The following is a 19704-nucleotide window of genomic DNA, read 5'->3' as shown; positions in this document are numbered from 1 at the left end:
GGGTCTAGGCCCGAAACGTCAGCTTTTGTGCTCCTGAGATGCTGCTTGGCCTGCTGTGTTCATCCAGCCTCACATTTTGTTACCTGAGACTTGCTATGAGCTTGTTTTCTGTTTTCATTACATGGCAAAATTTAAACTGGAGCTATGCAGTTGTTCACAGCCTTTGTGTCTTTCATCCTTTCCAAGATTCCCAGGCAGCAGTAGGCACATTGAGGTCTGGACCTTTTAACTGTTAGTGATTGAAGGTTTGTTACAATAGGCCAGGCAGGATACATCACTTGTTTTGCTTTCCAATATCATTAATAATAGCTTCCATGACAGTCTTGCTCGTGGAAGAGATGCAAGTGTCATAATGTATTATGTCAGGATTTTAGGACCTGGAGCAAATTTCTAATGATGTCATGAAGTTGAACATCACTGAGTATAAATACCATGATATTAGAAGCATTAGAACATTCTAGATAGATCACTCTGTAAGAACACTATACCAGACTCTCTGTAAGAAACACAGGCAGAATATGAATATAAACACATAAAGAAGATAAATTAGTAACTATCAATGGTAACTTTAAGTCAGTCTGGTGTATTTACAATTACCATGAAACACAGTATTCAGAATTAACGCAAAGTATCCTTTTTTATCATTTTGAGTAGCACCACACAATAAAAGAGAATGAACCCGTTTGTCATTTAGTACTTGCGATCATACAGTGCACCTTCCCTGAGCTTCTCCACTTCCTTATTACCCTTGCACTGTAACTTTATTCATAATTTTTTTGATGTCATTTTTGGGGATTGGATTCTTCTCCTCAGACATAGTTACATTCCCTTTCAAGTAAAAAAAAATTCTGAACTTGAGAAATAAGAACACTAAGAAATCCTCTCTCCAGAAAGTGCATACTGTCCACCATCCTGCTCAGATGACCAATTGTAATGTGTAACCTAGATGACAAGTGTAATTAGCATAAGCAATAAGCCCAATTCTGTCCTCAGCCGATGGTGAATTTTCAGACGTTTGACAAGGGGTAATTTCTATTTGCAATTTCAAGTTCAATTTCACAACCGGCATTAATTTTGCTGCTCTTGAACTAAACCGTTACATAATAACTGGCATTCAATTAACCAATGGTAATTTATATAAAATTCTGATAACTTTTCAACACATAAAAGTTTGGACAAAGAGGGTGAATTATAAAGACAATTATAATGAAATGTAGCTCAATCTTTTCTGATGGAGAATCAGAAGTGTACATCTACGTCCTCATCTGCAAACTTCTCTCACCAAACAGTAATATGACTTTAAAGGAACAGCCTGGCCACTGATAACACAGTGTGGATCCGGAGGAACACAGCAGGCCAGGCAGCATCAGAGGAGTAGGAAAGTTGACGTTTTGGGTCTGGACCCTTCTTCTGAAGTGTCCCAACTTCCCGCCCCGAAACGCCAACTTTCCCGCTCGTCTGATGCTGCCTGGCTTGTTGTGTTCCTCCAGCTCCACACTGTATATCTCTGACTCCAGCATCTGCAGTTCTTATTGAATCTGAGCCTAAACACAGTCCTTGAACAATAGTAATACATTATCTGGGGAGGCCCACAACATTAGCTGTAGCAGATCGAGCAAGGCATCACCTCCTCTGTGGGTCCCTTGGTGTCCAAGGTCATCTCCACCATTAACCTTTCCCAGAGTCTCTTGAACCTAAACCCCCACACCCCCACCTCCTTTACTGAGACAATGACCCCAAACCAACTTGGGTTCTGCAGGAAGATATGACTGTTAGCAGTGGCCATCTCTTTCGGCTGGTGTTGCTGGGACTATACAGCATCTTTAGGTGGATTTCCTTCAGTGAAAGGAAATAATTTTTAGTTTGGCAGGATCAGGGGCTGAAATGTCTCACAACATCCAATACATGGTGTGGTGGTGTACTTTCCAATTTGGTCACAACTGGCAAGCAGATGAAATGGTGCTTAGAATTCTTCTGATTTTCAGAGGTGAAATTATGGTTCAAGTTGCTGCTCAACCTTATTTACATATTTACAAATGTCAAATTTACAGTGAACCAACGCATTGGGTTGGAGAATGCGCTTGTTTATTTTTCTCCCCTTGCAGTAATAAGATTTGTTAATAAATTGTAGTGTTGTAATCCAGTGTGGTTTTATTAACATAACTGGAAGTTAGATAATGATAGTAAATAACTATTTTTAATTACGTTTGCCATGAGTGAATAAGCTGGTTCTAATTAACTGATTTTAATAGTTTCATTGGCGTTCAAACGCTAGTTTCTCAGTAAATGCTTTCTAACATTTTAAAACCACCAGAAAGGCATCTCCTTTGTGCAGAAAGACACAGGTTAAGATCAACCCTGAAGGTCCACTAACAGTTACAATTAGCTGCAACTTGTCTTCATTAATTCAATCAGGAGTGTGCAATATTCTTTAAAAACAGCACAGAAGATCACAAAAACTTGATTTGCATTGCAAGTTGTCTGCACTTAAAAGTTCTCTTTTCCTGCAGCAAGTCATCTGCTTGCAGGCAGGTTTTGCAAAACTCTGCTTTTTTGAGTTGCATGGCAGCAAAGTACTCACAGAATGTAGTTACTATCACGATTAAAATAAACAATGCTTCAGGTTAGAATTATCATCACAAAGTTCTTCAAGTGAAACTTGTCCTTTTCCATTATGATCCTGACTGAATGGTCAGTGAGTTGTTCCACGGGACTGGATTTCACAGGATCTCAGGGGCTCCAAAACCACTGAGCTAAAAGATTATGGACAGGGTGGGGGGTGGGTGGAGGGAGATAACAGATTGCCTATGATTTCAACACCTGCCCCTCAGCAATTTAAAGCTAGGAGCCGCATCATTTACTTTAAAGTGAGGCATCCATCCTTTCTCAGGAGGAAGTCCCACATCAGACAGCAGCTTCCCAATCAGATAGCTGGCAGGTCTGAAATCTCAAAAGGGCCATCTGGAATCAGTGGCCAATGCTCAGAATATGGCAGATTTACAATGCTGAGGAGTTCTGGTGCATCCAGACTTGGGGTAATGGCAAGGGGGCTGGGATGGTAGGGGATGGAGGACAGGAATAATTCAAGGAGCCAACAAGAATGGCAGAAATGACCTTGAAGGAAGGGGGACTGTCCTGATGGGCCTAGGGGGCCTGTGAAGGAGGCCCCAACTCACCTTATCCCAAAACCCATCCATGGCAGCTAAGTACGTTGGCCATCCTGGATGGCATTAGCCTTCAATACAGTGGCAACAGCATGAGACCCTTAGCTCAGCACTCATTGGTTACTTGATAGCAAGAGGCCAATGAGTAGGCTAATGCTTGCCCCTCCCCCACCTGTTAAAATTCAGACAGGTCCCATTGACAGAGGAGGTGGGAGCAGGAAAACTGGGCTTTCTGGGTTCCCCTCAACTCTGCGGTCAAACACAAACTAGCAGCATGGGTAAAATGTAATCCATCAACTCAGTTTCTCTACCCACGGGTTCTCTTCAACTTGTCGAACATCTCCAGCATTGAGCTTCAGCTTTCCAACATCTACACTATCTTACAATGATATTAGCATCATACTTTAAACTCTCTTCTTCTGATTGTACATCTCCCTCTTATGATTTTAGTTTCCTTCATTTTGCTGCCACTTGTCTGTACATCATTTTCGGCTTTATCAACCCACTGCTGTTTTATTCTCAACTCAAAATTATGGGATTGCCTGAGACATGCCCAAGGAGACATGATCTGTGAAATACTCCAGGGTTCCAACTCAAACACAACGGCCCACTCCATCTGAAAAGAATGAAATGCGTGCAGGCTTCTTCTTCAGATAAAAAGCTGGAACCTCCCCGAGTGATCTAGCTGCTGTCTTGCAACATGCAACATCAGCACTGTAACCTTCTGAACTGTCATTTACAATAACTCAACGTCTAGTTGTGTGTCAAAAACCCGCATTATATCCTCTACTTTGGACAGTCATGGAGGTAAGTATTACAAAAGTATATAAACCCACCATATTGCATTATCCCTCAAATGAAACTTGGCCTCCTGTCATTAATGCTGTTCATCTATCCTATGAGAAACATCACACACACAATTGGGCTCACTCTCAGAGTGATGTGCCAAAGATATTCCCTGATTAACTGTACTGAAAATATGGCACATTTTAAAATGCAAAATACTTGAAGATAATGCAGATAGATGAGCACTTGCTTTCTATGCTCAGTTACTGTCTCATATAAGATGAGTTCAGAGGTTCTAAACCAACAGAATACAAAACTACACTAAATTTGGTATAAGTCAGAATTGCATTTACTATTTGCTCAATATTAAATTTGGAACATGATGGGAGGTTTAAAAAAATATTCACAGTAGCTGACTGAGGAGAGCTGTTCCAACTGTTGTTAGGACAGACTAGGAGATTCTTTTTTGCTAAACTAAGAGCATTCAATGCTGATGACAGGCAAAAGAAAGCATCATTACAGCAGTGATGTTCTGAAACTCAATAGGTATAACAGTACAATAGAAAACAACATTTATTTATAAGAATGATAGAGTCACACAGCAAGGAAATGGACCCTTAAGTCCAACTCGACTATGCTGACAAAGTTTCCCAAACTTAGCTAGTTCCATTTGCCTGCGTTTGGTCCAAATCCCTCAAAAACTTTCCTATTCATGCACCAGTCCAAATGTCTTATAAATGTTGTAACTGTACCTGTGTCTACCACTCCCTCTGGCAGTTCATTCCACATGTGTGGAGAAGTTGCCCCATAGGTAAAATCTTTCTCGTTTCACCTTAAAATTATATCCTCTATTTCCCTAACCCTAGGGAAAAGACGTTTGCTATTTTGCCTTATCTACGCCGTTCATGATTTTATAAACCTTTCTAAGATCACCCCTCAACCTCCTATGCTCCAGTGAAAAAAGTCCCAGCTTCTGCAACCTCTCCTTATAACTCAAACACCCAGACTAGGTAACATACTTATAAATCTTTTCGGCATGCTCCCCAAGAACGAACCTAATGATTCAGGAATCTAAAGCCCTCTCTGCTGCTCCAGCATCTTCAGCGTCATATTCATCAATTCTGTCTGCCTTTACCTGTACTCACTTGTGTGTGTGTGTGTGTGTGTGTGGGTCTGTGTGCGTGCGATCCCTTAACAAGGTTATCCAGGCTTGTGGAAGCCAACTGGGTTTGGAAGGAAAGTTAGAAGGAAGGGGAGGGCTGTACACACCGCCTAAGGTCACTGCATCAACTGTAAGAACAAGTAAAGATTAGATTAGATCACTTACAGTGTGGAAACAGGCCCTTCGGCCCAACATGTCCACACTGCCCCTTGAAGCATCCCACCCAGACCTATCCCCCATCTCACCTACTCACCCCTGAACACTACGGGCAATTTAGCATGGCCAATCCACCTAGCCTGCACATCTTTGGACTGTAGGAGGAAACCGGAGCATCCAGAGGAAACTCACGCAGACACGGGGAGAATGTGCAAACTCCACCCGAGGCTGGAATTGAACCCGGGTCCCTGGCACTGTGAGGCTGCAGTGCTAACCACTGAGCCACCGTGTCGCCCCAGGACGGCAGCAGTGAGTACAGTCTACAATATGCGCGGCTGTAACTCACCAAAGCTTTTTAAACAGCATTTTCCAATCCTCGATGTTGACCAGCTAGAAGCACAAGGACAGCAGATGCGTGGGAGACTTCACTTCAAATCCCATTTTCTTCACTAAAACAACTTTTCACTATTTTTGGACTGAAAAGAATAACACACTGTCCTTTCGGTCACCTTAACAAAAAATCTGCAAATTGAAGAGACGCCATTGAGCAGTGGAGACTCTGCGCTGAAGTTAAATGCCCTTCACCCAGGAGCTGAACAGTCACCTACCTTTATCGGTGATTCCCAGTAATTTACTGGAGGAGGAATTAAATCATGTGTCAGATGTTTTGCAGAGTCCATTACCTTCACAACGATGAGGCCATTGTGAGGCTAATCAAACTGAAAGCTTTCTCACTAGGCCCTCCATCTTTGTCTTGCTCCACCAAGTCTTATAGCCTTCCCTGAATGAGATCTTGGCATAGAGCCATCCATGCAAATAGCCTAGAACTTTCATCTAGACATTCAAACTCAAGGTCAGCCCTGATTCTAAAAGGTTCAGCCTTTTGAGCTTCGAGGATTTTAACAGCTGATATCTCGAAAAGCTTGAGGGATAAAGAAGCTACCGGCTTGAGAAAAACAAAGCTGAAAGTCTGAGTTCATTGCACCCAACCAAATCCCTTAATATAGTCACAGGATCAGTCTGGATTCTACGACAGAGAACTTCTTTCAAGCTGATCTCTGGGATTTTAGAAAACTTGACTAATTAATAAGCCACAACTTTATTTACGTTCGCAGAAACACTTTGAATGGAGTATTTCATTCTTGCCCTGTTATTATAATTACTTTATTAGAAGCTCCAAAGATACTCCTTACAGACTGTGCACTCAGTATCTACAGTCAGTTCTTTCAGTTTGGTAATTTCATCACTAAAGCAGGCAATGCTAAATAAAATATCTTCTTTTGGATTCATGGAAAAAGAAATTGAGAACTTCTGAACATTTTGCCTGGGCAAGCAATAGGACTTGCCCGAAGGGAAAGAGTCATATTCACAAATAAAATGTGAACTGGATGCAGCATTGATTCCTAATAACAGTCAGGAAACAGGGAAAGGACATTATAAGTTTCTTACTTTTAGTTCTGAACATCTTATGAAAATGCATATAACAGTCAACTCTTCCTGGATTTAAAGGAAGATCTTGCACACCTAAGTCTATCACTCACGATACCATGTTATCCAACCCAGATTGGTTCCCTGAAACTGGGGGTTCCTATAGGCGGCTGTACACTGTTTCTGTCGTGTGTTGCAAGTTGTGCAGGTGTCCTGTCAATATTATGGTGATTTGAAGAGCTCTCATAGATTTTCATGAACTTTCTGCTTTTTTCATTCTTTTTGACTACTGCCACATAAATTACATTACTTAGTATAAATTGTAACTTATTTGAAACTTTCCTGCCCTCATCCTAACTCACAATGAGAGCTGCTGAACTGATACACAAACACTCAGTCAAGCAACGCCTCAATTTTAAAATTCTCACACTCACTTTTAAATCCCTGTTTGGTCTTGCCAAACACAAGGTATATTGCAATCCCATTAATCCCAACAGAAAGAGAATTCCCTTCTTTGTCACACAGAGGATTTAACATAACTGCGACTTCAATTCCTGTTTCTAAGAATCAATTGTATCTTTCTAAAGACTTCATATAACTGACTGTAGATTTACTCAGCTTCAAATAACCTCTTTGAGTTTTAACTAATCAGTTCTGCTTTGGAACCTTTAAATGAACCCCTTACAAACAGGTTATCTATTTCTTAACAATTCTAATCTGTCTCCCTTCTTTAGGATCAATTTTCAACCTAGGTGTCTGTAAAAACCTGAAACCAAAATGGCTTTCTTAAACATGACTCCTTACCCTTAGCCAGAAAAAAATTCTCCTCATCATTCCATCAAAAATCCAATGCATTACTGTTCACTCTGTTCACTCATAAAACATACCCAACATTTTCATTAGCCTCTAAGAACTCTCATATTGTGTTTTTAATAGGAATTACCAAGCTTGAAATACTTACAAGTTAATCATTAAACCTCTTCACTCACACAGAAAACCCACATGCCATTAGTTCAATATTCAAACTCTAAAACAAATGATGTTAGAACGGACAAAACTCAAATACCTCACATAACAATCTACCTCACAACTTGCTTTACTACTGTTGGTTTATTCTCTGAAATCTTATCTCCTACACAGTTGTTTAATATGGATCATAAATAGTTGAGGGTCCAAAACTGATCCTTGTGGTATTCCATCGATTACAGTGGTCAATATGAAAATTATTCGCTTGTCCAAATTCACTGCTCCTTGACAGCTAGCTAATACTTTATCCGCTTTTGTGAAGCACACCCAATGTCATGAGCTCCTGGCTTATGTTCTCATTTTGCCAACTTTTATATGGCACCTTCTAGAAGGTCTTTTAAAAATCCAAATACACTATATCTGCTGGTTCTCTGTTATCCAAATTGCCTGTCACATCCTTAAAGCTCACTAAGAAATTTATCAAATGTGATTTTCCTTTCATAAAACATGTTAAGTCTGCCTAACTTTAAATGTTTTCCAACTACTTCCTCAATAATGGGTTCAGGAAATGACAGATATTAGGTTAACTTATCCATATTTCTTGCTGTTTCTCTCTTTTCTTGAATAGTGGCATTATATCTACAGTTTTCTAAGTCATAGGATCTTTGCAAAGCCTAAAGAATTTTTAGAACGTTACATATTTCCTTTAAGGCCCAAGGATATAGGCCATGAGATCCGAGGGCCTGTCACTCTATAATTCCATTAGCTTTCCCAATTCCTTTTCTCTAGGCATAAGGCTAGTTTTGTTTTATCACTCCATCCCTACTGCCTCTTCATTTTCTTCAAACCTTGGGATGCTTCTAATGTTTTCTACTTTGAAGACAAATACAAACTACTCATTCAAAGTTTATGCCATTTTCTCATTTCCTATCCTTTGTCTCATGCTCTAAGGGACCAATGTTCACTTTTGTAACTCTTTTCCCTTTTACATAGTTGTAAAAGCACATACAACACATTGTTAATTTTTTTACTAGCTTTTGCTTATGCATCAATTTCTCACTCTTATTATTCTTTTAGTCATTCTTTGCTGGTTTCTAAACATTTCCCAATTCTCTGGTCCAACAGTAAACTTTGCAGTATTGTCCTTTTACTTTCTTTCAATTTGATACAATCTTTCACTTCTTATCCATGAATAATGCACCTTACTCATCAAATCCTTCCTTCTCAAGGGAATTTTTATTTTTGTGTGTACTACTAAATATCTCCTTAAATATCTACCACAGCTTCTCTATCATCTTACCTTACCATTCCACTTTAACCAATTTTGTCTTTAGACCCTTGTAATTGCCTTTGTTTAAGGTTGGGACACTGATCTCAGATCCACATTTCTTAACCTCAACATGAAAATCTGTCATGTTATGATTACTCTTACCAAGAAAATCCTAAATCACAAGATAATCAATTAACAATATCTCATTACACATCACCAGATCTAAAACAGTCTGTTCACTGTTTGGTTTCAGCACATATTGTTCCTAGATATTGCTTTGAATACACTATGAACTCATCCTCCAAGCTACCTCCACCAACTAGAGTTGTCTAATCAACATGAATGCTAAAATCAGTCATGATTATTGCAGGTCCTTTCTTACAAGGTTCTTGATTAATGTTCTTTTCAAGAGTGTAGCTACTGTCAGAAGGGCAAAAAAAACTATTCCCACCAATGGCATCCTTTTTTTGTTATTTCTTGTCTCCATCTAAACGGTGTTGACAACCTGATCCCCTGAACTAAAATTATTTCTCACTACAATACTGATCTCATCCCTTATTCAAAGAGCTACTCCACCTCCTTTTCTTGTTTTGCAAGTGTTAAGACCAGAAGGTAAAACACAACTGGTATAGTCACAAAAGGTACCTAAGAGTTTCAGATTCAGGAATGCAATTGGAAATGGGAGCCACCAGCAAGCTCAGACACAAGACAGTGACTTTCTCAAATATTTTCAGAAGAAGGGTCTCAAACTGAAACATCAAACTTTCGTGCTCCTCTGATGCTGCTTGGCCTGCTGTGTTCATCCAACTTCACAATGTGCTATCTCAGATTCTCCAGCATGGGCAGTTTCTACTATCTCTGAACACTTTCTCAAATATGTTGCTCATGTACCTAAGCAGCAAGTAAAGCTGGTTTTCATAGTGAAGGAGAAGTGCTAATTGAAGCAATTAAGCCACATCAGCCCCTGACATAAACTGATCAAATTCTCATTTTGGCGTTCATCATTATTTTGGTGATGTGATAAATACATCTACTAACATCATTACTTGCAGATAACATTATTTTGATCATTCTCAAGTATATGACAATTGTTTGTTTTTCCAGTCAATTGGAACACTATCCTACATTGACATTGAAATTACAGACTGCACTATTTTCTAAATTTAAAATCTCAAAGCTACTGTCTCCATTTTGTTATGAATTAATCTTGTGTAAATTTTCTGACAGAAATGTACTAAATGATACTGTAAATTCATTACTCAGTAGGTAAAGGGCCATTGAACCAGATCAAGGTTGTACTGCCCAGTGCTGTGGTTGATGACAACTAAATAAAAGAACCTTAATCATTTGCCTCAAGAGGTGAATAATGCAGGAAAGTGGCATTCTGAGAAAGATATATGAAAAAAATCCAACAAAGAAATAATTCTAATTGAGACTGAAATCTATCTTTGGGCCAGAAATAAACAACACACATGAAGTATGTGATCTTATCTTTTCCTGTTAAAACATGAGGCTCATCTCATCATATAAGTAATAGAATGATTTTGTAAAGAATGTCTATTATATGGAATCATACAGCACAGATGCAGGCCATTTGGCCTATTGTGTCTGTACTGGTTCTCTGAAAGGGCTACGCAATTAGTCTCACTTCCTTGCACTTTCCCTAAAAGCCTGCAAACCTATAAGTCACAAGAGGGTCTGAAATGATGTCATAGCATGACAATGTCAGACAAATGCATGTCACAGTAAAGTAATCATAAGGCCCAGTTTTATGATCTCTCTCTAGGTCAATTATTCAAAATATGAGTACTGATCAATATGTTAGAAACTGAAGCTACAGATACAGATCATGTTTTTCACATCTAACTTTGGTTGAGTGAAGGACAGGTAAAAAGCACAGCAATGTTATCTCCAATGTACTAGTTAAGTCAAGTAAGAAACTGAAAGTCCAAACACTGATGTTACTTTCTGACACTGCTCAGTAAAGTACTCACGAAGTTTGTGTGCAGCTGCTGTAGCAACCTTTGGTAACAGCAGCCCGCAGGCAAAATACTATATTCCTAGTCAGCCCTTGCTGAAGGTGGTAGAGGTGCCAGGTGAAAGGTCAATCAAAAACTTCAGAATAAATGACTGAGCGGGTGCAAGGAGGACAGGGGCAGACAGCAAGCAATTCTGTTATGGCTGTAACCTTTCCTTAGGTGACAGAGAGAAGAGAAAAAAACTGCTATGGCCAGCATAAAAAGCCCAAATGAAGCAGTGGCTTGGCAGCTGCTCTATAAACGGTGGCTTCTACTTTGATCTACAGTTAAAACAAATCAATAGCAGTGTAATAATACTCAGCATGCTCTGTAATTTTTATATCATTAGTTTTCATTTTCTGCTCCCCATGCATCAAACTTACAACGGCCTCATAAAGTTTATTTAGTATTCTATGAATTCCTAATCAGTTCATTTCATAATGATTCAGAGCAACGCTGAGTTTGTGTCAGAAATCAATAAAACCAACACAGTTTTCCTGATGGCGGTTCAGAGGGATCTATTGTAAGAGAATTATGATTTATGGCTGGGCTGTTCGCTGAGCCACATAACCCGTCAGCCTGACTCACAAGCTGAGATGTTCGCCAATAATGATTTATGCTTACCCTTGTGAGCACTGCTACACGGCACATATGCTGGGTGTTAGTGGAATCATCTCTCATTGGGGTGATATTGCTGAGCCCGCTGCCATTGCTGCAAGATGAATTCAGAGCAAATCGCTCTGCAGATGAGCGGGAGGATGGTTCAATTTTCAACTGTGCAGGTGCCATTTGTCTTTACCAATCCTGTCAATGACTTTTTAGTCACAAGAACCCTGTTTGCAAAAAGAAAAGCAGCCTGATTTTTAAACCCGCCAGATGCAAAAAAAAAACGCATTCTGCTTTCCTTTCAACCATGCAAAGCAAACAGAAACTTGTGTCACGCTAAAGTCACCTCTGGGTCCACTATTAAAGAATGTTTCTCTTCCAGAGCTGCAACAATGGATTGCAGCAAGCGCACACAGGGAGCCACACTGAGCTTCAACAGTGCCGCCGGTGTTTGTTGTAAAAAAAATTACCACAGATTTTGCCAGTAATCTCTTTGACTGTCTAAGTCAATCTACCTTTCACTTTGAAGAATATTTATGAAATATAAGGCACTTTCAGGTCTCTGTGTTTGGAATTTTTCATCTTAGCGCCCTGGTTTTTAATACATTACACCACAATATGGTCCGCACCAACAGGTAATACCGGCTTTTAGCTTCCAAGCTTCCGGTTAAAGAACGCCAGGATTTGAAGGCATGTTTTCAACATTGCCATGCATGGGTTAAGTGCCATAAAAATTCTGCCAGGAAAATGATAAGCAAAACAGCATTGCTGATTAAATATATATTTGTATACTATATGTAGGGGCAGTTTACACTGGGAGGATTGATGTATCATCACTTGTTTGGGGGTTCTGTGGCATTCATTAAGTGCGTCGACAAAGGGAGGGTTAAACAGTGCGGCCTCTTTCTGTGATTCAGCCATATATCACAGAGTGCTCCGGGTTAAACACAAAGAATACCACAACAGATGGATGAAAGGGAGCTGCAGTTCCTTCACCCTGAGTACTTAACCCAGGAAAATTAGTTTCAGTGTTTGTGTCATTTTAAAAAATGAATGTGCAGCTCTGTAATGTGGAAGCAGAAATTTTTCTAAGCCAACACTGTATGAAATTGGCAAATTTGGCAGCCGTTATTTCATTATGAGACCCAAAAAAAGCAGAAAAAAAATCAATGAAGCTTATAAATAATATTAACGTATGATCATCCTCAAGCATGATCTAACAATCTACTGACTACATTTAAAATTACTAAATTACTGCTAAGGCATTTCTGCTTAATAAACCTGTAAGGCCCATTGTGTTTTTAATATATCAGGAATAATTGCTATCGAACACTATGGCAGTGGTGATCCCCCAGGAAATAAACGCACATATTCAGTGTAAAACTCTTCATGTGAGCCAGGGTGGGAAAGATGTGCGGACACCTAATTTCCACCTTCTGATCTGCTCCATCTGGTGAAAACGTTTGCCCAGCAGTCCAAAACAAAACAAAATCGCACCATCCTAGCAAGCTTCAACGACAAGACCTCAATGGTGACAGGTCCCAGCATGCTGGAGGTGCTACAAGCAGCCAAGTGAAAATGTAGTTAGGTGCAGGTGAAGGTTAAAAACTGACTTATTATTTTTACCCCCTGTAATGTTGAAAATATATGTTTTCTTATATTATTTACAAATATAATGACAAAGAGGATGAGTAAAACCCTTTCAATGGCCCAGAGCTATGAAAGTTTATGCTACTCCATTCTCATTTGTTTTCATTTGTTTCGGGGAACTCAGATGCAGGATGAAGTTTCAAGGGCACACCTTCGAATCTGGAACATACAAAGCTTAAAATTACAGCTTTATAACAATAATCAGCATACAGAATATTGCAATGAATTTTAATGTTGCTGCTCTGCATGTGCAGATTTTTTAGAATTCAACACCAGATCGTGCTCAGGTTAAAACAATAAAACAAAAGCAGGAAACTCATTACTGTCCACATTAGGTGCTGGCACACTTAATCCTCAATGTATTACATTCAGCAGGTGACTGCTTGTAACTTGAAGTGTATGGAAGTCTGATGGTTATAATAAAGTAATCTAGAAGCCACAAGTTAAAATCCTGCCATGTAAAATCAAACTTGACGAATGTACTAATTTATGAATGGACAGAAAGCAAACAATAGCCCTGAAATTGTGTCAGTGATAATGGGAACTGCAGATGCTGGAGAATCCAAGATAACAAAGTGTGGAGCTGGATGAACACAGCAGGCCAAGCAGCATCTCAGGATCACAAAAGCTGACGTTTCGGGCCTAGACCCTTCATCAGAGAGGGGGATGGGGAGAGGGAACTGGAATAAATAGGGAGAGAGGGGGAGGCAGACCGAAGATGGACAGAAAACAAGATAGGTAGAAGAGATTACAAGAGAGTTGCAGTGGGAGAGAGATTCCCTGAGGTTGGTCCGGAGAGAGGAGGGTAACTTCTTCAGGTTAGGCATCCCTGGAAGAGGCTTTGCAGTGGGTTTGAAATTGTATCAGTGATAATAGGAACTGCAGATGCCGGAGAATCCAAGATAACAAAGTGTGGATCTGGATGAACACAGCCAGCCAAGCAGCATCTCAGGAGCACAAAAGCTGACGTTTCAGGCCTAGACCATGAAATAACCATGAAAGCCACTTTTCCATTGTAAATCCAACTGCCTCTTTGGCATCTTTCCGGAGTGGAACCTGCTATCCCTAAGCAGTCTAACCCTATTATTGACTTATGACTCATTATGTAGGGGAAGCATACCCAACAGGATGCTTCAGTGGCAGACATGGCCCTGGGGGCTCAGTGGCACAGTGGTTGGCACTGCTGTCTCACATTGCCCGGGACCCGAGTTCAATTCCAGCCTTGTGTGACTGTCTGCGTGGAGTTTGCAAATTTCCCACCTCTGTGTAGATTTCTGCCAGATGTGCTGGCTTCCTCTCACAGTCCAAAGATGTACAGATTAGATGATTTGGCTGTGCTTAATTGTCCTGTGATGTCAAGTGTTTTACAGGCTAGGTGGATTAGCCATGATATATGCAAGACTGTGGGCCTGGTTGGGACGCTGTTCAGGTGGTCAGTGCAGATGTGATGGGCAAAATAGCCTTTATCTGCATTTTAAGGATTCTATGATTCTTCTAAGAAGACAGTGCCAATGAGCATGGGGGGGACACTGTGATGAAGACAAAGTTGGATGGCGGCCCAGAAGATCAGGTACAGCTCCCTGCTCGCACACTTCCTTCTGATTTGGAAAAGGTGTGTGTTGAACTTCTACTCCAGAAACATAATGATGTCTCACTCTTCAAGGCTGTGCACTGGCAGAAGTGCCATCATTTCAATGAGCCATGTTATCAATGCCATGTGTGCCCTCTTGGGTGAATATTATGAAATTTTCCAAGTATACTTCTATATCTCAACCAATGTAATTATAAAATCAATTGTCCAGTCATGGCCATGTTACAACTTGTGGAGTTTTTCTGTGTACAAATTGCTTGTTGAGTTTCTTACAATAGAGTCAAAATGACACTTTGAAATGACTTAATTGATGATGAAGCACTTCTGGATGTGCAGGAGTCATGAAAGGTGTTATCCTTTTGTAAGTTTCTTCTTTGTGTGGCCTGACAGGAGCCCAATTTATATTGTACTTTTACTTTTTCATGGGTTGTGTGTCATTGGCATGCATTTGTTATTAATAACAATAATAATCACTAATCCCAATCGTTTGAGAAGGCACTGATGAGCCACCTTCAACCATTTGCAGTCTGTCTGATGTAGTTACTCCTAAGAGCCAAACTAATCAAACAGGTACCCAACAAACCAAAAAAGCAATGACACTTAAATTGCCATTAAAGCAGATGGCACTTGTCATGAAGTGCAATGCCAACCTCAATGCCAGTATCCAAGAAGGATTTGAAACATTGTTGGACAGTCTAAATAGGTGATAGCATCCATTCCCTCTGCCAAAAAACCCTTCCAACCAGCCATAACATTTGAATTGAATGTTCTGACCATTGTACTTCAGATCTCAGGGGACCTTTGTAGAGAACAACGGAGGGAGTTTTTGGTCAACATTTCACATTCCTTAACTAATCTGGCTACAGGCTGTGAGAATTCAGATCCAAAACCCAAAACAAGTAACAAAGTTAAATGTAACATCTGTCTCTAAAATAGTGTCCTTTTGCCTATTGAAAGCTTTTTTAAAAAATTCTTCCACTGGTTTTGTGCTTCAATATCAGAGCTAACATTTATTCCAGTCTCTTATTCCTATTGAGAAGTCGGTGATGCTAAGTAGAGACAACTGAGTGGCTGGCTACATCTGAAGACAGTTAAGAATCAAATGCAATTTTGTGAATTTGGAGTCAGTTTTGAGATGGAATCTTGCATTTTCATCAGGTGTCCTCACTGTCTTGCTGGAAAGGTGGTAAAACACTGGCTGTTTTGCACAAGGCTGTATGTATCAGGACAACATGGTGCCTCAGTGGACAGCTCTGCTGCCATACAGTGCCAGGGAGCCAGGCCTGATTACTGCCTTGGGTCTGTGTGGAGTTTGCACGTTCTCCACGGGTCTGCGTGGGTTTCCTCTGGGTGCTCCGGTTTCCTCCCATGCTCCAAAGATGTGCAGGTTAGGTGGATTGTCCATGCGAATTTGCCCATTATGTCCAGAGATTTGTAGGTGAATTAGTCATTACGAAATGTAGAGTTACAGGGATAGGGTAGGGGGTAGGTCTGGGTGGGATGTTCTTCGAAGTGTCAGTATGGACTCGATGGGCTGGATGGCCTGCTTCCAGACTGTACAGATTCTATGAATCTGTGATTCTACAATGTTTCTCCAGTAAGGCAATTGGGAAAGCAAAAGAAGTGGGCCTCTGAAACGAAGCCCAGCAGTGGCAGCTGTTACACTTGGCAGGGTCTCTGAGAAGACAGTGTTTGGTGCTGGAACGACAATAACTTGAGGACCAAGATGTCAGCCAAGTGATTTTTGTTGGAGATAATTTCTGGGATTGGGTATCAAGGGGAGTTGGGGACAGGGAGGTCAGAAAGAAGGGCAGTGAAGTAGCTGTCAGCAGTCAAAGCCCTGCTTTCGTTCAGTCCCATAATTATGAACATTTCGTTGCAAATCAAGGGACTTGATTGGCAAGCTGCCCGTACTGGTTTATCAGTCAAGTTAACCAACTCATCTGCATTTCGCCTGAAACTGAGAAAATTACAGTCCCATGGGAAATAAGCCCTAAACTGGTCAATCCATGTGCATTAATATACCACTTAAGGGCCTCAATTGACAGCAGGTGGGAAGTTTGAGCTGGAGCCTTCCCATCCAGGTATTATTTCAGGAGTAGGCAAGAAAATGGCGAGTCTCTGGAAAAACAACATCCCACACAATTCCCACTTCCAAACAAGCCTGGTCTGGGACCAGAAGATTCTGTCCATAGACTTGAAAAAGACTACAGATTTTCTTCCCTAAAGGACATCAGTTAATCAATTGGGTTAATTGGGTCAACCAGATAGTATATGATTGCCATTACTGGTACCAACATTATTAATTTCTCAGCCACTGTGCTGGGATTTGAACTCATGTCTCTGGATTATTAGGACAGTTAGATTACTAATCCAGTTAAATAACTGCCATGCTACCAGTCTCAGTAATATTCCAGTACAGCTCTCTCAGATGGTTGCTACGGTAGATGCCAGGAGAAGCAGGCTGTCTACCTGCAATGGAGATACAGCTCACTGAGGAGTCACTGGGGGACACAAAGTCTTGCAACAAGGGCCACCTTAGTCAGAAGAGACCAAGCAACTCTTGCACCCCTGGCCCTCAGAAATCAACTCAGTAGTGCCAACGTTGGTTTAAAAACAAGGAGGCAACAGCGGTAGGTACCTTGGTAATGAGCAGCATCTGATCTTAACATATGTGTGTCCAGTAAAATCCACTAACACAAGGTCAAAATCTAGTCCTTTGTACCTGTAATCTTTGCCAATTGATAATCAAACCAGGGAGCGGTCTATTGGTGGTGAAGAAGGGAATGAAGCTAGTGGAAAAAGGAAGTTACATATATCAAATTTCAAAATAATAGTTACAAACAACTTGTTACGATCGATTGCACAAAGAACTAGATGAGCTCATCAAGTATTAATATATCCTGTCTTACCATTCCATTAGTGGATAGAGAATGGGTTAGCAGACAGGAGGCAGAGAGTTGGAATAAATGGGTCCTTTTCAGAGCAGTAGGCAGAGAGGAGTGGAGGGTTCAGTGCTGTGACCTCAGCTATTCACAATATACATTCAAAATTTGGATGAAGAAATTGAACACAATGTCTCCAAATTTGCAGATGACACTGAGCTGGATTGCAGTGTGTACTGTGAGGAGGATGCTAAGAGGCTGCAGGGTGATTTGAACAGACTGGCTGAGTAGGCAAATACTTGGCAAATGCAAATTAATGTGGATAAGCATGAGGTTACCAACTTTGGTTGCAAAAACAGGAAGGTAGATTATTATCTGATTGGTGACAGTTTAATAAAAAGTGCGGTGCATCGTTCTTCAAGGACCGCAACTTCCCCACCGCGGTGGTCGAGAACGCCCTTGACCATGTCTCCCGCAACACATCCCTCACACCCCAACCCTGCAATAACCGCTCTAAGAGAATCCCCCTTCCTCACATACCACCCCAGCAACCTCCGGATACAACGCATCCTCCGACACGTCCGCCATCTACAATCCGACCCCACCACCCAAGACATTTTTCCATCCCCTCCCCTGTCTGCTTTCTGGAGAGACCACTCTCTCTGTGACTCCCTTGTTCGCTCCACACTCCCCTCCAACCCCACCACACTCGGCACCTTCCCCTGCAACCGCAGGAAGTGCTACACCTATCCCCACACCTCCTCCCTCACCCCCATCCCAGGCCCCAAGATGACTTTCCATATAAGCAGATGTTCACCTGCATATCTGCCAATGTGGTATACTGTATCCACTGTGCCCGGTGTGGCTTCCTCTACATTGGGGAAACCAAGCGGAGGCTTGGGGGCTGCTTTGCAGAACACCTCCATTCGGTTAACAATAAACAACTACACCTCCCAGTCGCGAACCATTTTAACTCCCCCTCCCATTCCTTAGACCACATGTCCATCATGGGCCTCTTGCAGTGCCACAATGATTCCTCTCTCCTATCCCCTCCTCCCACCTCAAGACACACCTCCATTTACCACCTACTAATCTCATCCCGCCTCCTTGACCTGTCCATCCTCCGCAGACTGACCTATCCCCTCCCCATCTCCCCACCTATACTCTCCCCTCCACCTATCTTCTCCTCTATCCAACTTCGGTCCGCCTCCCCCTGTCTCCCTATTTATTTCAGAACCCTCTCCCCATCCCCCTCTCTGATGAAGGGTCTAGGCCCGAAACGTCAGCTTTTGTGCTCCTGAGATGCTGCTTGGCCTGCTGTGTTCATCCAGCTTCACATTTTGTTATCTTGGATTCTCCAGCATCTGCAGTTCCCATTATCTCAGGTGCAACGAGATCTGGCTGTTATGGTGGAACAGTCGCTGAAGCTTGGCATGCAGGTGCAGCAGGCAGTGGGGAAAGCTAATGGCATGCTGGCCTTCATAGCGAGAGGATTTGAGTATCAGAGTAAGGATGTCTTGCTGCAGCTATACATCGACTTGGGAAGCGTCACCTTGAGCCAGGCCTGAAACACCAGCCTTGCTGCTTCTCTGATGCTGCTTGTCCTGCTGTGTTCATCCAGCTCTCTGCACCTTGTTGCCTTGAGTATTGTGTCCCGTTTTGGTCTCCTAGTCTGAGAAGGACATTCTTGCTATTGATGGAGCCCAATGAAGTTTCATTAGACTGATTCCCGGGATGGGAGGACTGTCGTATGAGCATGTGCATTTGTGGGGGGGGGAATGGCATAGAAAAATTGAAAATCCTGATGCGACTGAACTGGCTAGATTTGGGAAGAATGTTCCCAATGTTTGGGAAGTCCTGAACTGGGGGTCACATTTTCAGAATAAGGAGTAAGTCATTCAGGTCCAAGATGAGGAAAAATTTCTTCACTCAGAGTTGTGAACCTATGGAGTTCTCTCCCAAAAGAAGCTACGGGGGCCAGTTTGTTAGATATATTCAAGAGAGAACTGGATATGGCTGTTA

The sequence above is a fragment of the Stegostoma tigrinum genome, chromosome 27 (genome assembly GCF_030684315.1).
Source record: "Stegostoma tigrinum isolate sSteTig4 chromosome 27, sSteTig4.hap1, whole genome shotgun sequence".
NCBI lineage: Eukaryota > Metazoa > Chordata > Chondrichthyes > Orectolobiformes > Stegostomatidae > Stegostoma > Stegostoma tigrinum.
Note: the sequence above shows the minus strand (reverse complement) of the source record.